At 39.2% G+C, this 10064-nt stretch overlaps 1 non-coding gene across 1 annotated transcript; it reads left to right on the top strand.

The window, feature by feature from the left end:
• Positions 1 to 3769: 3769 nt before the first annotated feature.
• LOC112787061 (small nucleolar RNA R71) lies at positions 3770 to 3877 on the top strand. Its single transcript, XR_003194497.1, has one exon. It is a non-coding gene; the product is annotated as a small nucleolar RNA R71 (small nucleolar RNA).
• The last annotated feature ends 6187 nt before the right edge of the window (positions 3878 to 10064 follow it).

Genomic DNA, 10064 nt, shown 5'->3' with positions numbered 1-10064 from the left:
GATCATGTAGTAAAGACACAAAACATAGTCAAAACATCAAGCATAAAAATCGAAAAACAGAAAAATAAGAACAAGGAGATTAAGGAACGGGTCCACCTTAATGAGAGTGGCGTCTTCTTCCTCTTGAAGAAACAATGGTGCTCTTGAGCTCCTCTATGTCTCTTCCTTGCCTTTGTTGCTCCTCCCTCATAGCTCTTTGATCTTCTCTAATCTCATGAAGGAAGATGGAATGCTCTTGGTGTTCCACCCTTAGTTGTCCCATGTTGGAACTTAATTCTCCTAGGGAGGTGTTAATTTGCTTCCAGTAATTTTGTGGAGGAAAGTGCATCCCTTGAGGCATCTCAGGAATTTTATGATAAGGAATTTTCTCATGCTCTTGTTGAGGTCCATGAGTGGGCTCTCTTGTTTGCTCCATCCTCTTTTTAGTGATGGGCTTGTTCTCTTCAATGAGGATGTCTCCCTCTATGACAATCCCAGCTGAATTGCAGAGGTGACAAATGAGGTGAGAAAAGGCTAACCTTACCAAAGTGGAGGACTTGTCAGCCACCATGTAGAGTTCTTGAGGTATAATCTCATGAACTTCCACTTCCTTCCCAATCGTGATACTATGGATCATGATGGCCCGATCCATAGTTACTTCGGATCGGTTGCTAGTAGGAATGATAGAGCGTTGAATGAACTCCAACCATCCTCTAGCTACAGGCTTAAGGTCCAGTCTTCTCAATTGAACTGGTTTGCCTCTTGAGTCACTTTTCCATTGAACTCCTTCCACACATATGTCCATGAGGACTTGGTCGAACCTTTTATCAAAGTTGACCCTTCTAGTGTAGGGGCATGCATTTTCTTGCATCATTGGCAAGTTAAATGCCAACCTTACATTTTCCGGACTGAAATCTAAGTATTTCCCCCGAACCATTGTAAGCCAATTTTTTGGATTCGGGTTCATACTTTGATCATGGTTCCTAGTGATCCATGCATTTGCATAGAACTCTTGAACCATTAAGATTCCGACTTGTTGAATAGGATTGAAGAAAACTTCCCATCCTCTTCTTCTAATCTCATGTCGGATCTCTGGATACTCACTCCTTTTGAGCTTGAAAGGGACCTCAGGGATCACCTTCTTCTTGGCCACAACTTCATAGAGGTGGTCTTGATGGACCTTTGAGATGAATCTCTCCATCTCCTATGACTCGGAGGTGGAAGCTTTTGCCTTCCCTTTCCTCTTTCTAGAGATTTCTCCGGCCTTAGGTGCCATAAATGGTTATAAAAAACAAAAAGCAATGCTTTTACCACCCTAAACTTAAAGTGTTTGCTCGTTCTCGAGCAAAGAAAAAAGAATGAAGGAGAAGAAGAAGAAAATGAAGGAGATGGAGGGTGAGGGTGAGTTCGGCCAAGGGGGTATAACGTGTTTATGATGTGTGAAATTGAAGGAGTGATAAAGAGTTTTGAATTTGAAGGTAGGTGGTGTTTTGGGAAAAAGTGAATGAGGTGATTGGTGAAGGGTATTTGGGGAAGAGGGTAAGATTTGATAGGTGAAGGGTATTTGGGGAAGAGTGTTATTGAAAGGTGTGAAGAGGAGAGAAGAAGAGGTGGGGTAGGTGGGGATCCTGTAGGGTCCACAGATCCTGAGGGGTCAAGGACTTTAACATCCCTGCTCCATTTAGGCGTGCAAGACGCCCTTAGAGTGCAATTCTGGCGTTAAACGCCAGATTGCTACTTGTTTCTGGCGTTTAACGCCAGCTTTTCTCTCTTTTTTGGTGTTTAACGCCAACTTGGTGCCCTGTTCTGGCATTAAATGCCAGTCTGGTGCCTATTTCTGGCGTTAAATGCCGGTCTGGTGCCCATTTCTGGCGTTTAAACGCCAGTAAGCTCTTCCTCCAGGGTGAGATATTTTTAATGCTGTTTTTTATTCTATTTTTTATTTTTCAGTTGTTTTTGTGACTTCACATGATCATCAACCTAAAGAAAACATAAAATAACAATGGAAAATAAATAGATATAATTAAATAACATTGAGTTGCCTCCCAATAAGTGCTTCTTTAATGTCAATAGCTTGACAGTGAGCTCTCATGGAGCCTCACAGATAATCAGAGCAGGGTTGGGGCCTCTCAATACCAAACTTAGAGTTTGGTTGTAGCCTCTCAACACCAAACTTAGAGTTTGGTTGTGGCCTCCCAACAACAAACTTAGAGTTTGAATGTGGGAGTTTTGTTTGACTTTATATTGAGAGAAGCTTTTCATGCTTCCTTTCCATGGTTACAGAAGGAGAACTTTGAGTCTTGAATACAAGGTAGTCCTCATTCAACTTAAGGACAAACTCTCCTCTGTCAACATCAATCACAGCTTTTGCTGTGGCTAGGAAGGGTCTGCCAAGGATGATGGATTCATCCTCATCCTTCCCAGTGTCTAGGATTATGAAATCAGCAGGGGTGTAAAGGCCTTCAACCTTCACTAGCACGTCCTCTACTAGTCCATAAGCCTGTTTCATTGATTTGTCTGCCATCTCTAGTGAGATTCTTACAGCTTGTACCTCAAAGATTCCCAGTTTCTTCATTACAGGGAGTGGCATGAGGTTTATCCCTGACCCCAGGTCACATAGAGCCTTCTCAAAGGTCATGGTGCCTATGGTACAAGGTATGAAGAATTTTCCGGGATCCAGTTTCTTCTGAGGTAATGTCTGCCTCATTAATACATTCAGTTCATTGGTGAACAAGAGGGGGTTCATCCTCCCAAGTCTCAGTACCAAATAACTTGGCATTCAGCTTCATGATTGCTCCTAGATATTTAGCAACTTGCTCTTCAGTGATGTCTTCATCCTCTTCAGAGGAAGAATATTCATCAGAGCTCATGAATGGCATAAGGAAGTTCAATGGAATCTCTATGGTCTCTGTATGAGCCTCAGATTCCTTTGGTTCCTCAAAGGGAAACTCCTTTCTGTCCAGAGGACGTCCCATGAGGCTTTTCTCACTGGGACTCACGTCCTCCTCACTCTCTCCATGTTCGGCCATGTTGGTCATGGTTATGGCCTTGCACTCTCTCTTGGGATTTTCTTCTGTATTGCTTAGGAGAGTACTGGGAGGAGTTTCAGTAATCTTCTTACTCAGCTGACCCACCTGTGCCTCTAAATTTCTAATGGAGGACCTTGTTTCATTCATGAAATTTAGTGTGGTCTTGGATAGATCAGAGACTATGGTTGCCAGGCCAGAATGGCTCTGTTCAGAATTTTCTGTCTGTTGCTGAGAAGATGATAGAAAAGACTTGCTATTGCTAAACCTATTTCATCCACCATTATTATTGAAGCCTTGTTGAGGCTTCTGTTGGTCCTTCCATGAGAAATTTGGATGATTTCTCCATGAAGGATTATAGGTGTTTCCATAGGATTCTCCCATGTAATTCACCTCTGCCATTGCAGGGTTCTCAGGATCATAAGCTTCTTCTTCAGAAGATGCTTCTTAGTACTGTTGGATGCAGCTTGCAATCCATTCAGACTCTGAGAAATCATATTGACTTGCTGAGTCAATATTTTATTCTGAGCCAATATGGCATTCAGAGTATCAATTTCAAGAACTCCCTTCTTCTGAGGCGTCCCATTGTTCATAGGACTCCTCTCAGAGGTGTACATGAACTGGTTATTTGCAACCATTTCAATAAGTTCCTGAGCTTCTGTAGGGATTTTTAGATGAAGAGATCCTCCTGCAGAATGGTCCAATGACATTTTTGACAACTCAGACAGACCATCATAGAATATACATATGATGCTCCATTCTGGAAGCATGTCAGTAGGACACCTTTTGATCAATTGCTTATATCTTTCCCAAGCTTCATAGAGGGATTCACCTTCCTTCTGTCTGAAGGTTTGGATTTCCACTCTAAGCTTGCTCATCTTTTGAGGTGGAAAGAATTTGGCCAGGAAAGCACTGACCAGCTTTTCCCAAGAGTTTAGGCTTTCCTTAGGTTGTGAATCCAACCATGTTCTAGCTCTGTCTCTTACAGCAAAAGGGAAAAGCATAAGCCTGTAGACCTCGGGATCAACTCCATTGGTCTTGACAGTGTCACAGATTTGTAAGAATTCAGCTAAGAACTGATGAGGATCTTCCAATGGAAGTCCATAAAACTTGCAATTCTGCTGCATTAGAGAAACTAATTGAAGCTTAAGCTCAAAGTTGTTTGTTCCAATTGCACGAATTCAGATGCTTCTTCCACAGAAATTGGAAGTTGCTGTAGTGAAATCACCAAGCACCTTCCTTGCATTGTTGTTGTTGGGTTCGGCCATAGCTGTTTTCTCTGTTTCAAAAATTTCAGTTAGGTCCTCTTCAGAGTATTGTGCTTTGGCTTCTCTTAGTTTCCTCTTAAGAGTCCTTTCAGGTTCAGGGTCAGCTTCAACAAGAATGCCTTTATCCTTGTTCCTACTCATATGAAAGAGAATAGAACAAAGAAAATATGGAATCCTCTATGTCACAGTATAGAGATTCCTTTATGTGAGTAGAAGAAGAGAAGAATAGAAGAATGAGAAGAGAAAAATTCGAACACAGAGAAGAAGAGGGGGTTCGAATTATGAGTAGAAGAGAAGTGTTAGTAGATAAATAAATAAATAGAGAGAGTTGAGAGGGAGGGTTTTCGAAAATAATTAAAAAGAGAAGAAAAATATTTTTGTTTTTATTTAAAAAAATCAGTAATAATTCGAAAATTAAAAAGAGAAACAAAATAAAATTTGAAAACTAATTAAATTATTTAATTAAAAAGATTTTTGAGAAAGTGGTTAGTGATTTTTGAAAATCAGAGAGAGGAAAGTAGTTAGACAGTTTTACAAAAAGATAAGAATTTTTAAAATCAAACAAAAAGTTAAGTAGTTAATTGAAAAAGATTTGAAAATCAATTTTGAAAAGATAAGAAGTTAGAAAAGATTTTGAAATTAAGTTTTGAAAAAGATATGATTGAAATTTATTTTAAAAAAGATTTGAAAAAGAAATTTAAAAAGATTTGATTTTTGAAATTAAAGTTGATTACTTGACTAACAAGAAACAAAAAGATATGATTCTAAAATTAAAAATTGAACCTTTCTTAATAGGCAAGTAATAACTTAAAATTTTGAATCAATCACATTAATTGTTAGTAAAGATTTTGGAAAATATGAGATAAAAATAAGAAAAAGATTTTGAAAATCAATTTTTAAAATTTCAAAAAAAATGAAAGAAAAATGAAAAAGATGTGATTTTTGAAAAGGTTTTGAAAAGATAGGATTTTTAAATTGAAAATTTGACTTGACTCATAAGAAACAACTAAGTTTTTAAAAATTTTTGACTAAGTCAACTCAAATATTCAAAATTTATGAGAAGAATAAGGGAAAGATATTTTTTTGATTTTTGAATTTTCAGTGAAGAAAGAGAAAAACAACAAAATGACTCAAAATATGAAAATTATGAATCAAAACAAGAAAAATATGCAAGAACACTTTGAATGTCAAGATGAACATCAAGAACATATTTTTGAAAATTTTTAAGAAAAGAAACACATGTAAGACACCAAACTTAGAAATTTTCAATGTTTAGACACTAACAAATTGAAAATGCATATGAAAAACAAAAAAAGACACAAAACAAGAAAATGCAAAGATCAAATAAGGAAAATCATCAAGAACAACTTGAAGATTATGAAGAACACATGCATGAGTTTTCGAAAATTTTAATGAAAATTAAAAATATGCAATTGACACTAAACTTAAAATTTGACACTCTACTCAAAGATGAAACACAAAATTTTTTGGTTTCTATGATTTTATAAAAATTTTTTGTATTTTTTTTTGAAAATTAATTGGAAAAAGAGAAAATAAGGAATTCAATAATTTTTAATGAGAATTCCAGGAATCATGTAATGTTAGCCTAAAACTCTGGTCCAGGAACTAGATATGGCTTACTAGCCAGCCAAGCTTTCAGTGAAAGCTCCGGTTCAAAACACTAGACATGGCCAATGGCCAGCCAAGCTTTAGCATGTCATTACATTCAACAGCAAGATTGATAGAAATCAACAAGCTCTTGTGATGATAAGTTGAAACCTCGGTCCAAAAGATTAGACATGGCTTCACAGCCAGCCAGATTTTAACAAATCATCATGAAACTCTAGAATTCATTCTTAAAAATTCTGAAGACATAGAATAATTTATTTTTCGAAAACTATATTATTATATAAAAAAATTTTGAAATATTTTTTTTCAAAAATAAAAAGCTTAAAAATAAAATAAATTACCTAATCTGAGCAACAAGATGAACCGTCAATTGTCCAAACTCAAACAATCCCCGGCAACAGTGCCAAAAACTTGGTACAGGAAATCGTGATTATTCGTTCCCTGGCTATAGTGCCAAAAACTTGGTGTGGGAAAACGTGATCTCAGGACTTCTTCACAATTCCGTGTAACTAACCAGCAAGTGCACTGGGGTTTACAGAAAATAAATCACTAAAATTAGTTTTTATACTAAACTAGTCACTAGGGTTTACAGAAAATGAGCAACTAAGTGCAGATAGTGCAGAAATCCACTTTCAGGGCCCACTTGGTGTGTGCTTGGGCTGAGCATTGAAGCTTTCACGTGTAGAGACTCTTCTTGGAGTTAAACGCCAGCTTTGGTGCCAGTTTGGGCATTTAACTCAAGCTTATATGCCAGTTCTGGCGTTTAACGCCAGAATAGGGTAGAAAGTGGGCATTCAAATGCCAGTTTGCGTTATCAAAACTCGGGCAAAGTATAGACTATTATATATTTCTAGAAAGCCTAGGATGTCTACTTTCCAACACAATTTAGATCGCGCCAATTGGGGTTTCGTAGCTCCAGAAAATCCATTTCGAGTGCAGGGATGTCAGAATCCAACAGCATTTGCAGTCCTTTTTCAGCCTCTGAATCAGATTTTTGCTCAGGTCCCTCAATTTCAGCCAGAAAATACCTGAAATCACAGAAAAATACACAAACTCATAGTAAAGTCTAGAAATGTGAATTTTTCTTGAAAACTAATAAAAATATACTAGAAATTAGCTAGATCCTACTAAAAACTACCTAAAAATAATGCCAAAAAGCGTATAAATTATCCGCTCATCAGTACCTCTTTAGCCTTTCTCCTGGGCTGTGGTCGTAAATCTTCTTTAGCTTAAACCCCCCTCCCCCCGAGCTCAATGGTGTGAACGTCCTTGCCTTTTCCTCTCAGGTTTAGGCTTTCGTTGTAACACTTTCTTGCCAGTTTTTTATCTCCCTTGATGGTTGCAATTCCCTCTGGTATTGGGAACTTCATGCAAAGGTGGAGGGTAGATACCATTGCTCCAAGCCGATTTAGGGTGGTTCTGCCTATTAAAGCATTATAGGCTGAGCCCACATCAACGACTATAAAGTCGATGCTTAAAGTCTTAGATTTTATCCCCTTTCCAAAGGTTGTATGTAGGGGTATGAATCCTAGTGATTTTATGGGTGATCCCCAAGCCCATATAGGGTATCAGGGTATGCTCTTAACTCCTTTTCATCCAACCCCAGCTTATCAAATGCTGGTTTGAACAGGATGTCTGCTGAGCTCCCTTGATCCACCAGGGTTCTGTGTAGATGGGCATTGGCGAGAATCATGGTAATCACCACCGGGTCATCATGCCCGGGAACAATGCCTTGCCCATCTTCTTTGGTGAAAAAGATGGTTGGGAGGTCGGGTAATTCGTTTCCGACCTGGTAGACTTCTTTTAGGTGCCTTTTGCGAGATGATTTTGTGAGACCTCCTCCAGCGAACCCCCCTGAGATCATATATATGTGCCTTTCTGGGGTCTGTGGAGGTGGATCTCTTCGATCCTCCTCATCTTGCTTTCTCTTACCATGATGATCCGACCTTTCCATGAGATATCTGTCAAGCCGACCTTCTCTGGCCAGCTTTTAGATCACATTTTTCAGGTCGTAACACTCATTTGTTGAGTGACCATACAGCTTATGGTACTCACAATATTCGCTACGACTTCCCCCTTTCTTGTTCTTGATGGGCCTAGGGGAAGGTAGCCTTTCAGTATGACAAATTTCCCTATAGATGTCGACTAGGGAAACTTGTAGAGGAGTGTAGGAGTGGTATCTTTTGGACCTTTCGGTCCCGACTTCTTCTTTTTTCTTGGGCTCTCTCTCCTTCTCTCTTGTCGGGTGACGTTGCCCAGGTTGCCAGCTTGGTTCCCGCAGTCTGGCGTTCTCTTCCATGTTGATGTACTTCTCAACTCTTTCTTGTACATCACTCAAAAAAGTCGGATGCCTTTTTGAGATGGACTGAGAGAAGGGACCTTCTCGGAGTCCATTTACTAGGCCCATAATTACTACTTCTGTAGGCAGATCTTGAATTTCTAGGCACGCCTTGTTGAACCTTTCCATGTAGTCCCTCAAAGGTTCTCCGATCTCCTATTTTACTCCTAGGAGACTTGGTGTGTGCTTTACTTTATCCTTCTGGATTGAAAATTGCATAAGGAACTTATGTGAGAGGTCGTCGAAACTGGTGACTAACCTTGGGAGGAGGCTATCGAACCACTTTATCGCTGCTTTTATCAGAGTTGTTGGAAAGGCTTTGCAGCGAGTAGCATCAGAGGTGTCGGCTAGGTACATCCGATTTTTGAAATTGCTCAGGTGATGCTTTGGATTGGTGGTCCCGTCGTACAAGTCCATGTAGGGGCTTTAGAAGTTCCTTGAAACTTTTGCCCTCATTATGTCCTCACTGAATGGGTCTTCTTCACCCAAGGGAGAATCTTTGATGACAAGTCATCTTAGCCTAGTTTTACTAGTCTTTTTCTTTGTTTTTATTAGGTTTTGTGCACTTTCTTGCATTATAAGTAAGTAATTTGGAGTGGAATTGCATGGTTTCTTTGAATCAATCAACCACCCTTTAATTGATACAAAATTATGATGTTTAAGCTAAATTTAATTGATAATTAATTGATTTATAAACCTTGTGAAATTTGTGATACTTTGATTGGTTGATTTGATTACTTGTAGGTGATGAAAGAAGAAAATAAGAAAAGCGTGGCTTAAGGAGCGTGTCCAAAGGAAAGAAAAAGCGTGGCAAAAACCAAAGAAAAGTGAAAGCTAAGTTGAGAAAGCAAACTGAGCTTCACAAGGAAAAATGGGAAAGAACAAAGCACCAAGCTCAGTTCAATTAGTCAACTGAGCACTAAAGAAAGCAAAGAAACAACATGAAGCTCAGTTCACTAAGTGAGCTTTATCGGGGACTTCTCAAAATTAATTCAAGATGAAGTTCCAAGGGAGGAAGCCACCAAGTTTTGAACCAATGACCAAAGGCAAGCAAGGAGCGCTCTTTGCAAAGAAAATCAAGAAGAATTAGCCAAATTGCCTCCTCCAAGGTTCGAACATGGAACCACACACTACCAAGCTTGCAAGGAAAATAACACAAGATGCTTGGGCCAAGTTTTGAACCTGGGAACTCTTGGGAACACAAGGGAGGAGCGCCATTTTTAATGCAAAGAAAATGAGCCAAGATGGCTCTCCCAAGGTTCGAACCAAGAAGCTCCATGAAAGGCAAGGAGGGAGCATCCACTCTTCCAAGAAAAATAAGCTTCCCTTGCTTCCACCAGGATTCGAACTTGGGAGAGTGAGGTCCCAAGCAAAGTGCTACACATAGGGAGCTCAGTTGGTTTTCCCAACTGAGCACTACTTCCCCCTCATCCCCCACACTTTGGCGCAACAAAATGCTCACCAAGGGGCTGTGACACGCAACAAGAAGCACCAAGGAGCAAGTCTTGTGCGCACCATGACACAGCCAAGACATAGAGCTCAGTTCAAAATTCCAACTGAGCTCTAGTGTCATGCAACATGACCAAGGGGCTGGAACGCGCACCAAATCAAGCAAGCAAGGCAACATTGGGGGCTCAGTTTGGTATTTGAACTGAGCTTTCCCCTGGAAGGTGCATTTGGGCCAAAATTCACTAAAAATTCAATTTAATTCATTTCTTCACCAAATTTTAAAGCCCACCCAAATTCTTAGATCCAAATTAGGAAGTGTATAAATAGGTGTTATTTTGATTTAGGAAAGAACTTTTTACATCTAGCATTTTTTTT

This window comes from Arachis hypogaea, chromosome 20 (assembly GCF_003086295.3).
Source record: "Arachis hypogaea cultivar Tifrunner chromosome 20, arahy.Tifrunner.gnm2.J5K5, whole genome shotgun sequence".
Classification (NCBI taxonomy): Eukaryota; Viridiplantae; Streptophyta; class Magnoliopsida; order Fabales; family Fabaceae; genus Arachis; species Arachis hypogaea.
The sequence above is the reverse complement of the archived record's forward strand: the minus strand, read 5'-3'. Positions and strand labels throughout refer to the sequence as shown.